This window comes from Tiliqua scincoides, chromosome 5 (genome assembly GCF_035046505.1).
Source record: "Tiliqua scincoides isolate rTilSci1 chromosome 5, rTilSci1.hap2, whole genome shotgun sequence".
NCBI classification, from domain to species: Eukaryota; Metazoa; Chordata; class Lepidosauria; order Squamata; family Scincidae; genus Tiliqua; species Tiliqua scincoides.
The window spans coordinates 18,558,077-18,572,156 of NC_089825.1; positions in this window are offsets into that span (position 1 = coordinate 18,558,077).

Sequence of the window (14,080 nt, forward strand, 5' to 3'; positions counted from 1 at the left end):
GAACCATGTTATACACAGAGAGACACGTTCCCATTAGGGTGAAGCTCTGCATTCATCACTGGAGGGTAAAATATTGGCAACAAATATGGTGTCAGCCTTGCAGCCTATGGCTGGATCAGCTAGTCACAAGCTGGGGCATGTGCTAGATCCTTGTTCCTCACATTGGACAGTCCTCCCAGGCAGCTATAGTTTGTGATGGTATAAAAATCCCTTATTAAGGCCCCTTTTAAGAGGAAGTGCAAATTCCCAACGACTGAGGATTGTCCAATTGTTCTTGCACTTCCATTTCTTAGAGCACTTCTTTTTCTCTCCCTCCCCTCCTTTGTCCTGAGGCACTTTGTTCTTGTTTGATAACCATCCACACTTCTCACACTGGTATTTTTCAAACCAGTGAGTCAGGCCTGAATTACTTATACTGGTTTCTGTTCTTATCAAGCGTCCATTCTTTTAACCCATTTTAGCCCAAACCACAGGTGTACACATTTGGTCCCTGTTGCATATATGCAATGTTGGGCAGAAATGGCTTAAAGAAGGATGTTATTATGACACTTTGAAAAGTCAATTTTCCTGACAAAATCCAAGGTAGGATGAAGCAGTGCTTGGCGGGGAGGGCAGTGCACTCAGTGGCTGCACCCTGGCTGCAGCCCTATAGGTAGGTGTGATGGCAGGATGGAGATACAGGATGGGTGGCAGGATGGGGGTACAGAAGCAACTTTTGGACAAAGTTTTGGACAACTTTTGGTAGGTCAATGCCACACATGCAGATGTATACATGCCTTTTAAACTGCATGATACATCTGGCAAGAAAGTTAATTACACAACAACCCAAACCCCCAGATGTGATTGGATACAGTGGCATATGTAGTGGCATACCTAGAGAAAATGGCACCCATGGAAGGCACTGAAATTTACCCCTGTCCAAACAGAGCAGGGAAGATAATGGGGTGGGAGGCCAGTCCTGTTCATCCTGCCAAGCAAATTTATTCAGCAAGCTGCACAGAGAAGGGGAGATCATGGGTTGGAAACCAGTCCTATCCCACCATGTGAATTTATTCAGTAGGCTAAACAGAGAAGGGGGGATGGGGAAGAAGCCAGCCCTGGTCCACCAAGAAATTTATGCAAACATCGGTGGATGCTATGAAAAATAGTGTTCATTAACCCCTTTTTGGAGGTTCCATGAAACTGGTGCAAAAATTCACCACTGGCTCTGCTGCAGAAATGCTCATCAGCAGAATATGGGTAAATCTGTGCCTGGTGCCCCCCTTCAACTGGCGCCCAGGGCCGATGTCCCCACTTGCCACACCCACTGATATGCCACTGAATGGATGATCACTTGGTAATGCCTTGATTGCCCAGCAACCAGTGGTATACAAATAGGGGAGCTCCGGTACCAAGTTGCAAGCATTCCAGAAAACCAAACATATTTTTCACAAATGTACAATGTGCCTTTCCTCTATCATTACAACAAAACTGTTTTTGTACGTATGACAGACCAAAAGCCCACTGCATTTATCTTGATGGACATTCCTTCCCTGTTTCGTTCTGGGTTATGATGTCTAATGTTGTGGATGTGGTGATGGCATCTGGCCTGGACGCCTTTAAAAGGGGATTGGACAAGTTTCTGGAGGAAAAATCCATTATGGGGTACAAGCCATGATGTGTATGCGCAACCTCCTGATTTTAGAAATGGGTTATGTCAGAATGCCAGATGCAAGGGAGGGCACCAGGATGAGGTCTCTTGTTATCTAGTGTGTTCCCAGGGGCATTTGGTGGGCTGCTGTGAGATACAGGAAGATGGACTAGATGGGCCTATGGCCTGATCCAGTGGGGCTGTTCTTATGTTCTTGTTCATTACATATATTATATATAAGAAAATGTTTACTGTCTGAGCTTCTTCTCTGGGCATTATTATTATTCATTCCATATCATGACTATTACTGAAAATAATTTTGTCATGGGGAGGGTGCCAAAAATTAATGGGCCCGGGTGCCAAATAACCTTCTTACCCCACTGCCAGCAACCCCTTTATGGCTCAGCAACCAATCATAATAACTGCAACAAAAGTCAAATAAATATTACTATGTTGGCAACCTTCAGTCTCAAAAGACTATGGCAGGGGTGCTCAATAGGTCGATCGCGATCGACAGGTCGATTGCGAGGGCAAAATGAGTCGATCGCAGAGCTGCTCCAGCTGTTCCTGCTGTTCCGCGGCTTGGCCAGCAGGTGGCGATGAAGAGCCGCCTTCTGGGTTCTGAGCTCACCTCCGAGCCTGCACAGGGGCAGCCTAGAGTGCGATGAGGGTGCGTGCGCCTGCCTGTGCCTGCGTGCACGCGAGCTCTGTGACTCTCACCGGGCGTCGGGGCGGGCGGAAAAATGAAGTGAGAGCGTGCGCAGTCGCCGTTTGTCGCTCCGCTCGCACCCCCTCCCCCTCAGCGCCCCAGCTGGACAGGAGAGGCTGGAGCTGCGGCAGCGCAGGCTGCCGGACAAGGGTGGTGGGGGGAGGGAGAAGAGAGCCTCGCATCGCCTCGCCTCCCTGCTGTGCAGCTTTTGTGAGAGGAAGTGCCCCTCTCTCCAGCCCACCCCTAGGGTAGAGGGTGGCCTGCGCGCAGACCTGGGCTGGAAGGTGAGCGGGCGGCGGGGTCCCTGCAGGCGGAGCACGGGGGGGGCTGCGGGAGGGCAGCAGGTGGTCCAGGCTGCTCGCCCGCCTGCCCGGTCCGGGAGGCATGACTGCTGCTGCTGCTGGACCAGGCGGTCCCTCCCTCCCTCCCTCCACAGCCAGTGGGGAGGGGGCTGCCAGGGCAAGCCCGGCCACCTGCTCCTCTGCCGGTCCTCCTGCAGGCGGGGGGCTCCCGGCACGGGCCAGGCAGGGCGTCCCTGCGGAGGGGGCGAGCCTGTGCAGGGAAGATGCTCTGCATGTGCTCAGAGCACCTCCAGCCAGTGGCTTCTCTCCAGCCCACCCCCAGGGTAGAGGGTGGCCTGGGCGCAGCCCTGGGCCGGAAGGTGAGCGGGCGGCGGGGTCCCTGCAGGCAGAGCACGGGGGGGGGGCTGCGGGAGGGCAGCAGGTGGTCCGGGAGGCGTGACTGCTGCTGCTGCACCTGCTGCTGCTGCTGGACCAGGCGGTCCCTCCCCCTCCCTCCGCAGCCTGTGGGGAGGGGGCTGCCAGGGCAAGCCCAGCCACCTGCTCCTCTGCCGGTCCTCCTGCAGGCGGGGGGCTCCTGGCACGGGCCATCCGGGCCATACATCCAGTGCAATAAAAACCATATGCAACAATAGAACATCCGGGCCATACACCATCACCCCATTCTGCAGCAAGGTGTTCCACAGATTAATTACATTGTTGTTGGCAACCTTCAGTCTCGAAAGACTATGGTATCGCGCTCTGAAAGGTGGTTCTGGAACAGCGTCTAGTGTGGCTGAAAAGGCCAATTCGGGAGTGACAATCCCTTCCACACTGGGAGCAAGTGCAGTCTGTCCCTGGTCTGTCTCCCTGGCTATGGGCCTTCCTTCTTTGCCTCTTTGCCTCAGACTGTTGGCCAAGTGTCTCTTCAAACTGGGAAAGGCCATGCTGCACAGCCTGACTCCAAGCGGGCCGCTCAGAGGCCAGGGTTTCCCACCTGTTGAGGTCCACTCCTAAGGCCTTCAGATCCCTCTTGCAGATGTCCTTGTATCGCAGCTGTGGTCTACCTGTAGGGCGCTTTCCTTGCACGAGTTCTCCATAGAGGAGATCCTTTGGGATCCGGCCATCATCCATTCTCACGACATGACCGAGCCAATGCAGGCATCTCTGTTTCAGCAGTGCATACATGCTAGGGATTCCAGCACGTTCCAGGACTGTGTTGTTTGGAACTTTGTCCTGCCAGGTGATGCCGAGAATGCGTCGGAGGCAGCGCATGTGGAAAGCGTTCAGTTTCCTCTCCTGTTGTGAGCAAAGAGTCCATGACTCGCTGCAGTACAGAAGTGTACTCAGGACGCAAGCTCTGTAGACCTGGATCTTGGTATGTTCCGTCAGCTTCTTGTTGGACCAGACTCTCTTTGTGAGTCTGGAAAACGTGGAAGCTGCTTTACCGATGCGTTTGTTTAGCACGGTATTGAGAGAAAGTGTGTCGGAGATCGTTGAGCCAAGGTACACAAAGTCATGGACAACCTCCAGTTCATGCTCAGAGATTGTAATGCAGGGAGGTGAGTCCACATCCTGAACCATGACCTGTGTTTTCTTCAGGCTGATTGTCAGTCCAAAATCTTGGCAGGCCTTGCTAAAACGATCCATGAGCTGGATAAATAAATATTAGCTCCAGCAAAATAAGATCAACTGTTGCCCTTTAATAAATTGCCTCGAACTTGGTTGGCAACCTTCAGTCTCGAAAGACTATGGTATAAGCCTACAGCACCCGGTATTCCCAGGTGGTCTCCCATCCAAGTACTAACCAGGCCTGACCCTGCTTAGCTTCCGAGATCAGACGAGATTGGGCATGTGCAGAACACATCCTTGTAAAAGAGGAAGGCAAAATGCACTTTGAGGGGAGGGATGAGTTCAGAGTCCTGTGTCTGTTATCATACGAAGAATAGAGCTGGCAAAGAAGATCTGGCCCAGGGATGATAACTATAGGCCTTGGGCACTCAGTCTCTAAAAGGTTTGCCATCACTGGCCTATACCAATTTTTATCTGGCCCAACACATGCAGCAATCAGAGTGTCCTCTTGGTTTCCTGTGTGCTGTACAGGAGAAGAATAAGCTGAGAATAGAGGGTGTTCTTATCTGTCATGGTCAGACCACTACCTGGTTAAATTTAGGCTGTGTAACGTTTAGGCTGATCTTCTCAGATCTCTTTTTGCAGGCTGTCTTCCCCAGCAGATCCACACAGGTAAATCAAGGGAAAGGGTCTTCACACACTCACCCTGGCTGCACAGGTGTCCTCCACACAGGGTTTCAGGAGCCCCCCCCCCCCCGAAAGAAAAGGTACAGATTCTAGCATTCATGCCCACATCTCCTCCACAGCACCACTGCAGGCACACTCCTGTGGCACCATTCTCCTTCACAGACACCAAGAAGGAAATCCCTGCCTGGAAACAAGTGTGTCTCCCATCCCTCACCAGTGCTGCATAACTCCTTCCCAGATGGCAAACCTATGCACACTTCCCTAAGAGTGGCCCCATTGAATTCAGTGGGACCTATCTCAAGGTGGGAAAACATAGGATTGTGCTTCCAAGCCTAGAGACAAGTGAGACTGCCAGTGCTGTTTTCAATGCCTTGATGCCTCTGCTGTGTGCCTCCCCTTCCCCTTGCTTCCCACAGGCCGGGAAGCCTGTGAGACTGAGAGACAGCTGAGACTGTTGCTGCTGTTGTCTATGCCTTACTGTCTCTGTTCTGTCTCCCCTCCCCCTTGCTCTCCGCAGGTTGCTGCCCCACAGACTGCTGCCCCACACTGGGAAGTGTAGTCTCACCAAAGTGAGCAGTGCAGTCCTGCCATCCCCAATCTGGTCACTGACCTACCGGGTCCCACCTACGTTCCTGTGGCTTTGCACACTTCATGACACACAGCAAACCGACTGGTGCTGCCAGACTGCACTGACACACATGATGTGGGTGTATGTTGGATAGTTTGCAATGGCACAACCGCCCTGCTGGGGTTGGCCACCCCACCCATGCACGTTTCCCTTTCAGATGCCAACTGGCATAGCTAATGATCATGTAGGCCGCTGCCAAGCTCAAAATGTTGCCCCGGAAGTGATGTCACAACCAGAAGTGACATCATGCCCGGGCTTTCTAAAAAGTGAGAATTGGGAGGAACCCACTTCCTCCTCCCAGCTGCTCACCACCAACTTGCTCTGCTGCCTCCCTCCAGTCAGTGGCATAGCGAAGGCATCTATCTGCTACCTGGGGTCAAAGAAGATTTTATAGCCCCCCTCCATGACAAAATCAAATTTTGTTAAGTAATTAAGTTAATTAAGTAAATAAACCTCCTGATTTTAGAAATGGGCTATGTCAGAATGCCAGATGCAAGGGAGGGCACCAGGATGAGGTCTCTTGTTATCTGGTGTGCTCCCTGGGGCATTTGGTGGGCCACTGTGAGATACAGGAAGCTGGACTAGATGGGCCTATGGCCTGATCCAGTTAGGCTGTTCTTATGTAAATAAAAAGTTATTGGTTCCATGCTCCATCATTATATCTTCTCACTGGCACTCAGAGCAATCAGTCTGATAGGTCAGTTTTGGGTTAAACAAACCCACTTTTTGTTCCATAAAGGCAGTTGTGTTTTCATCTTCGGTTAATTGGCCATAACGTTTGATAGAATACAGATATTCCAATGCAGTTTGTTTCATTGCATTCTGCTTTAAATTACCTTTCCCATGATATATAACATGATGGTATTATTCATACATACCACAATTTTCACAATTTTGGTCACTAATGTCAAGCTCAACTTGTTGCCGCCCCCCAAACCTTGATGCCTGGTGCAACTGCTACCCCCTGCACCCCCTTAGCTATGCCACTGCAGATGCCGCTCTTCCATGGATCCAGTGCAATAAAAACCATATGCAACAATATAAAGAAATGAAACACGATACACACATGTGGTCTTGTCCTTGAGTGATAAGGACTCCGCCTTCCTTTCTCCAGCAAGCTCCAGAGAGGTTCACCATAAAGGAGGGCTCACATAGCCAGATGATAGCCGGGAGCCTTAAGCCAGGCTGTCACTTGGAAAGGGAATGAGCTGGCTCTGAATCCATCATGTAAACAAGCAGAAAATGGGGTGTCACACTTACACATGGACCAGAAAATAACCCAATGTTGGGAAGTCTCATCACATCAGGCTAACATCTTTCACGCATGTGCCCAGGATCTGAACCAGAGCCAGAACCATGTCTGGTGACTCTGAAATCTCATGAGATTTGGTTATTTATTCATTTTTATACCCCCCTTTTCCAAGGAGCTTGGGGGAGTGTACATGATTCCTTCCCTCCTTTTGTCCTCACAATAACCCTGTGAGGTAGGTGAGGCTGAGAGATAGTGGCCTAAGGTCACCATTGGATAGCCTGGCAAATGGTTGGATTGCCGTGGGGGTGGGGGTGGAGTGGGGTGGGGTGGGCCGCCCCAGCCATGCTACACCACTGCCTCATAACAACCCTGTGAAGTAAGTAAGTTGAAAGATCGTGACTGGCCCAATGTCACCCAGGAACCTTCATAGCCGAGCAGGGATTTGAACCTGGATAGTGGTTCTGGTGTTCAACAACACCATCCTGGCTCTCTATGAAATCTATGACATTGTCGCACAAAGCAGCACAGATAGCACCTCCATGACATGACTGAGGTTGTGGGAGCACTAGTCAGGGCAGTGGGGTTATGCCCCCACTTGCACACCCTCATGGGCTCCACCACTGTCCCCAAACTTGATGCCTGGAGGGTAGTGAGACAAGCCATTGGGCCCCCATGGCCAATCTGTTGGCAACTAAGTGGCAATCAGAAGGCCATCAAGGCAGTCATCCATAAGGAGAGGGTCTTTCAGGCCTCACATAGGCACCTGAGCCACAGCCCCACCCCCCGCACCTGCAGATGCTATGGCTCTTGTAGCAGGCAGTAGTGGCCCACTCCTTGGGACCACCATCACACCAGTAAACTGCCATGGGAGACATGGCTTCGCCTGGCACGAATGGGCTGGGCTTGTCCTGGCTAGGGCAAGGGCCAAGACAGCACTAAGGATGCCCCCTCCCTCCCATGTGCAGCTTCACTATGGCATGGGGGTGGGTGCCATATGTGCCTGCCCTGTGCTGCCAGCAGGCCTCCCTGCAGCAAGCAGCTGATACACAGGGTGCTTTGCAGGTGTGACTGGATGGTATGGCTGGTGTGCTGTGTCTGCCTGCGCAGATCTTTGGGGACCTTCCCTGTGTGGGGAAGGTCCCTGTGTGCTACATGGTTGGTGCCAGGTTGTGCTGCAGTGGCTGTGCCTGTGGGCACAGGCTGTCATGTGACCTATGGATCTGGTGCACTACTGTCAGCACACTCTCAGGCATGTCTACTCAGATGTAATGCCCATTGTATTCAGTGGGACTCACTGCCATGTACATGATTTGACTTAGGTTGTGCCGGCATTCCTATGCCGTTGGTTCATCGGTTAGTTAGGATTGGGGTGTCCATTTATTTAGCTGTGTAGTCAGCTTTGTGGGCTACCCTCTGTTGAAGAAAAGTAGTCTATGTATACACATTCTTCTGAATAATGATAATATGACAACACCTCACCCGGCAGGGGTGAGGGACCTCAGAGAGTGATCCATTCTCGATTCCTAATGGATCTTGATGGTTTCCTGGTGACCTTGGGTGATTTTCTTGCAAGTGTGGAGGTTCGGTCAATGCTCTGGCCAGTGTACAGAGAGGATCCAGCTAGTAGACACAATCCCTGCTGGGTGCCTGGAGGGTCGTGGGACAAGCCATGGGGTTGTCACGGCAACCCATTTGCTCCCTATACAGCCAAATCGCCCCCACGGTTTGTCTTGGAGCCGATGGCAAGGAAAGGGCTGCTGGAGCACTGCTGGAGGAGAACTTGTGACCATAGGTTACGAGCCCATTCAGGCCCGTCCTGGGGCAGCAGGAGTGGTGAATGTCAGGGGCTCGCCGCGGGGCCAGCCCCTGTCTTACCCGGAGGGGCGGGGGTGGCGAGGACAGGCGGGAATCCCCCGGAGAGCGGTGGGCAAGCCCCACCAGTCCGCCTCGCAGGCGACCAGGGCCAGCGGGGAGGGAGGGAGGGAGCAACCCCCAGCGAGGTGCCCCGCCTCGTGGAGCTGCTCCCCCGGAGGCCGTGCCGCAACCCCCAGGGAGGTGCCTCTCCCCGCGACCAGGGCGAGGCGGTCGGGGCACCCCGCCGGCAGCCGTGTCAGCCCGGGGAGCGGGCCTCGCGGCTGGGGCCAGCGGGGGAGTTCCCCGGCGGGCGGCCGGGCGGGCCAAGACGCTGTTTCAGGTGGTGGTGGGCGAGGGAGTGGTGGCGGAGCAGCTCTGTTCCTGGTCGAAGGCCCCGCGGGCTGTCCCTGGCCGCAGAGGTCCCCCCCGGGAAGCTGCTCCCGCAGTCGGTGGCGCGGGGCTGCGCCCGTCGGGCTCGCTTTTCCACACAAGGCTGGCTCTGTCACAACACCGGAGTGAGAACGGCGGGGGCGGCGGCGGCGACACTTCCTGCCCGGCTGCACAGTGCTGTGAGCGGCTCCCAGGGGAAGGGTCGCATCCTCTCAGCGCTTTCCCGGAGGAGGCAGCCTGGCGGTTCCACCCGCCGCGGACCACGAAGCCGCCCGGGCCTCCCCTCGGAGCAGCAGCAGCGTCGAGGTAGCGCCTCATTCATTCCCTCTGGGCGTAAGTGTGAATGTGAGTGTGAGTGAATGTGGGGTGTGTGTGTGTGTGAGAGAGAGGGTGGGGGTGGGGGTGGGTAAGTGTGACTGTGAGTGTGGGGGGAGTGTGTGGGGGGGTGAGTGAGCGGTGGGTGTAGGGTGTGTGAGTGTGGGGTGTGTGTGTGAAAGGGTGGGTGTGGGGTGTGTGAGTGTGTGGGGTGTGTGTGGGGGTGGGTAAGTCTGACTTTGTGAGAGTGAGTGTGGAGGGGTGAGTGAGCGGTGGGTGTGGGGTGTGTGAGTGTGAGTGTGGGGGGTGTGTGTGAAAGGGTGGGTGTGGGTAAGTGTGAGTATGTGGGGGGTGTGTGGGGGTGGGTAAGTCTGACTGTGTGTGAGTGAGTGTGGGGTGTGTGTGCCGCCTCTTTCCCTCCTGCTGTGAGGATGGCACCATTCACAGGTGACGTTTGCCCTGCATGGTGTTCCCGCGAAGGGAACGAGGACTGCACACCCCGCCCTGTGCGCCTCTCGGCTCTCCAGGGCTTTGCTGCTGCCTCTCACTCTTGGGCACACTTCGTGCAAACACGCGCGTGCGTCCGGGGCGCTTCTTCGGTTTACCAGCAACTTCTGGGGGAGGCGTTCCGCGCAAAAAGGCGTGTCAAGGGGCGGCAGCTCTTTCAAGGAGGAAAACCAGCTCCCGAATGAGCGCTGGAGGGGAGCGGGCGCCTGACCCGCGGCTCAGAATGCCTGCAGGTTTACCTGTTATGGTAGCAAGCAATGGGCCCAAAGAGGGATGATGCATTGAGGGCTGAGCCCAATCCTAGGTATGTCTACTCAGGAGTAAGTCCCCTTATAGTCAATAGGGCTTACTCGCAGGTAGGTGTGGAGAGGAGTGCCATCTTGGAGCCGAATCCTATGCTTGTCTACTCAGAATTAAGTCCCATTATAGTCAGTGGAGCTTACTCCCAGGAAAGTGTGGGTAGGATTGCAGCCTTGTTTCACAGCACAGTGACAACAAGAGAGCAAGATTTAAAACCAGATTCTGCCTGGCCCACAGCTGTACACTTTTGGTCCCTGTACTGGGCCCCCCCCCAGTATGCCCATCAATTATCCAGGCACCCATGGCCCCCTGTACCCCCTTTGCAGCCTTGCCTGCTTTCACTAACTTACCTTCGAAGTTCCGCTGCCTTTCATATGTCTTAAAATGGTCATTAGGACATAGTATTGGCAATCTTCAGTCTCGAAAGACTATGGTATCGCGCTCTGAAAGGTGGTTCTGGCACAGCGTCTAGTGTGGCTGAAAAGGCCAATCCGGGAGTGACAATCCCTTCCACACCGGGAGCAAGTGCAGTCTGTCCCTGGTCTGTCTCCCTGGCTATGGGCCTTCCTTCTTTGCCTCTTAGCCTCAGACTGTTGGCAAAGTGTCTCTTCAAACTGGGAAAGGCCATGCTGCACAGCCTGCCTCCAGGCTGTTACTAGTACTAGGTACTAGTAGCTGGTACCTAGGACATAGGTTAGCTGGTACTAGGACATAGTACCTGTTGTTAATTTATTTGAATCCCACCACAGCCCCTGTTTTCTTACAAAGTGAGGAAACAAGGTCAAGCACTCTCAGAGAGAGCAGTAGCCCTGGTATTTCTTTGAAAAGGTCAACAGGCATGTGGATGTGGGAGAACCCGTGGACATTATATATCTGGACTTTCAGAAGGTGTTTGACACGGTCCCTCACCAAAGGCTACTAAAAAAACTCCATAGTCAGGGAATTAGAGGACAGGTCCTCTCATGGATTGAGAACTGGTTGGAGGCCAGGAAGCAGAGAGTGGGTGTCAATGGACAATTCTCACAATGGAGAGAGGTGAAAAGCGGTGTGCCCCAAGGATCTGTCCTGGGACCAGTGCTTTTCAACCTCTTCATAAATGACCTGGAGACAGGGTTGAGCAGTGAAGTGGCTAAGTTTGCGGATGACACCAAACTTTTCCGAGTGGTGAAGACCAGAAGTGATTGTGAGGAGCTCCAGAAGGATCTCTCCAGACTGGCAAAATGGGCAGCAAAATGGCAGATGCGCTTCAATGTCAGTAAGTGTAAAGTCATGCACATTGGGGCAAAAAATCAAAACTTCACATATAGGCTGATGGGTTCTGAGCTGTCTGTGACAGATCAGGAGAGAGATCTTCGGGTGGTGGTGGACAGGTCGATGAAAGTGTCGACCCAATGTGCGGTGGCAGTGAAGAAAGCCAATTCTATGCTTGGGATCATTAGGAAGGGTACTGAGAACAAAACGGCTAGTATTATAATGCCGTTGTATAAATCTATGGTAAGGCCACACCTGGAGTATTGTGTCCAGTTCTGGTCGCCGCATCTCAAAAAAGACATAGTGGAAATGGAAAAGGTGCAAAAGAGAGCGACTAAGATGATTACGGGGCTGGGGCACCTTCCTTATGAGGAAAGGCTACGGCGTTTGGGCCTCTTCAGCCTAGAAAAGAGACGCCTGAGGGGGGACATGATTGAGACATACGAAATTATGCAGGGGATGGACAGAGTGGATAGGGAGATGCTCTTTACACTCTCACATAATACCAGAACCAGGGGACATCCACTAAAATTGAGTGTTGGGCAGGTTAGGACAGACAAAAGAAAATATTTCTTTACTCAGCGTGTGGTCGGTCTGTGGAACTCCTTGCCACAGGATGTGGTGCTGGCGTCTAGCCTAGACGCCTTTAAAAGGGGATTGGACGAGTTTCTGGAGGAAAAATCCATTATGGGGTACAAGCCATGATGTGTATGCGCAACCTCCTGATTTTAGAAATGGGTTATGTCAGAATGCCAGATGCAAGGGAGGGCACCAGGATGAGCTCTCTTGTTATCTGGTGTGCTCCCTGGGGCATTTGGTGGGTCGCTGTGAGATACAGGAAGCTGGACTAGATGGGCCTATGGCCTGATCCAGTGGGGCTGTTCTTATGTTCTTATAGTGCAGGGATCTCTAAACCTTTCGGCGAAGGGCCGCATGAAATATCTGGCACAGTGTCGAGGGCTGGAAAAAAAAATTCAATATAAAATTTAAATAAATACATTAGAGATGGAACTTAGATGAATGACTGAAATGAATGAATGAATGGGTTCAAATGTCCAGGACTTCGAGCATGAACACAGCCCAAGAAATAAAGCACACACACTTAAATGGACCCCCATTCCCCACCCCTCAAGCACAACTCTGGTTGTGTTTGGTCAACTGGGCCAGAGGCTCTCGGGATCAGAGGCTGGCCGCAGGCTGGATAGAGGCACTTTTGGGCCGCATCTGGCCCCCGGGCCTGGGTTTAGAGACTCCTGGTATAGTGCCACAATGAATGAAACTGGACTTCTGTAATGTTTCCATTTTCATGAAATATCTATGAATTGTGATAAAGGGTTTGCCTTCTCTAGACTGCTGTGCACACCTTCACATGCTTGCATTCCCATCTGGGATTGTATATAGTTTCCTGCATGACTCATAAGAAAAAAATAATGGTGCAATAAACTTTATCACATGATGTAGGCTCCAGTATATATGCAGCAAATGCCAGTTCAACACGAGCAGCAGGTGATTCAGTCTTCAAGAACAAGGAATTTCCTGTGAAATGCTTACAGGTATTGCCAAATCAGTCAGAGTACTTATATTGGAGATGGAGCAAGCTTAAAGAATAGTTGTTTCTCTTTATTTTATTATTTGCCTTGGCAGAATTATTTTTTGAATAGGTAAGTTCTTCTTTACTACTAATTTATATTAGATTATTTTTGGACCACAAGTGAAACTGTTATACAGAGCCTTAACCAACTAATTAATGTAATTGTGATATGATCCAGTGACTACTGTCGTAGCTTTTTATGTCACATTATAGCATCTGGTATGTTAGCTTAGGATCCTGGTGGTTTCATGAAAGAACCATATGTTGAAATAGGGTATAGAGAAGCATCAGAATGCAAGACTGAAGTGGGATGAAATAGATCAAGGTTGCAATCTTATGCATGCTTTCTTGGAAGTAGGCCCCACTGAACACAGGAATTTACTTCTAAGTAGACATGCATAGGATTGCACTGTAAGGCTGAAATCCTACACACACTTTCCTATGTTCTGGAAAGTTACTCTGGGAGTAAGTCAGCCTGGGAGTAAGCCAAATTGAACAAAGTGGGACTTACATCTGAATAAACTTGAAATAGACTCACACTGTAAAAGTATGCTTGAAGTGCATTATATTGAGTGGATGTTCTATAACCTTTGGCAACTCATTTATATTCACAAACATTTGAGAATATGTCACACTTTTTTTTACATATTTAAGAATTTTTTTCCTATTTTCAAATTATATTTAAATTTTTAAAGTTTGATCCAGAGTCCTACAGCTGCCACTATCTGTGATCTGTGGGTTTGAGAAGAACAAGGTGAGGTGCTACCTTGAATAAGGCGGGAGGGGGGTGGTTTGCCCTTGCCCAGCTTTGTGGAGTGCAAGGACAGAAGCCAAGCTAAGGTAATACCACCACCTACCATGCTGGCCTCTCATGCACCATTGAGGGAACTGAGGTGCAATGGTGGCAGATTCAAGTCAATTCATTTAATCAGTCGGGGACATGCAGCCTCCCTCACTTGCTCTAGGGTCCCACTGGCCTCCTCTAAAACTTCTGAGCCTAGAAGCCACTGGGCAGCTCCTCACACAACTTGAATTGCATATACAAGGTACTGAGTACAAAAGACCCACACATCCTTGTCAGTTATGAAAACTGTATACATCAAATATTTGCTGCTT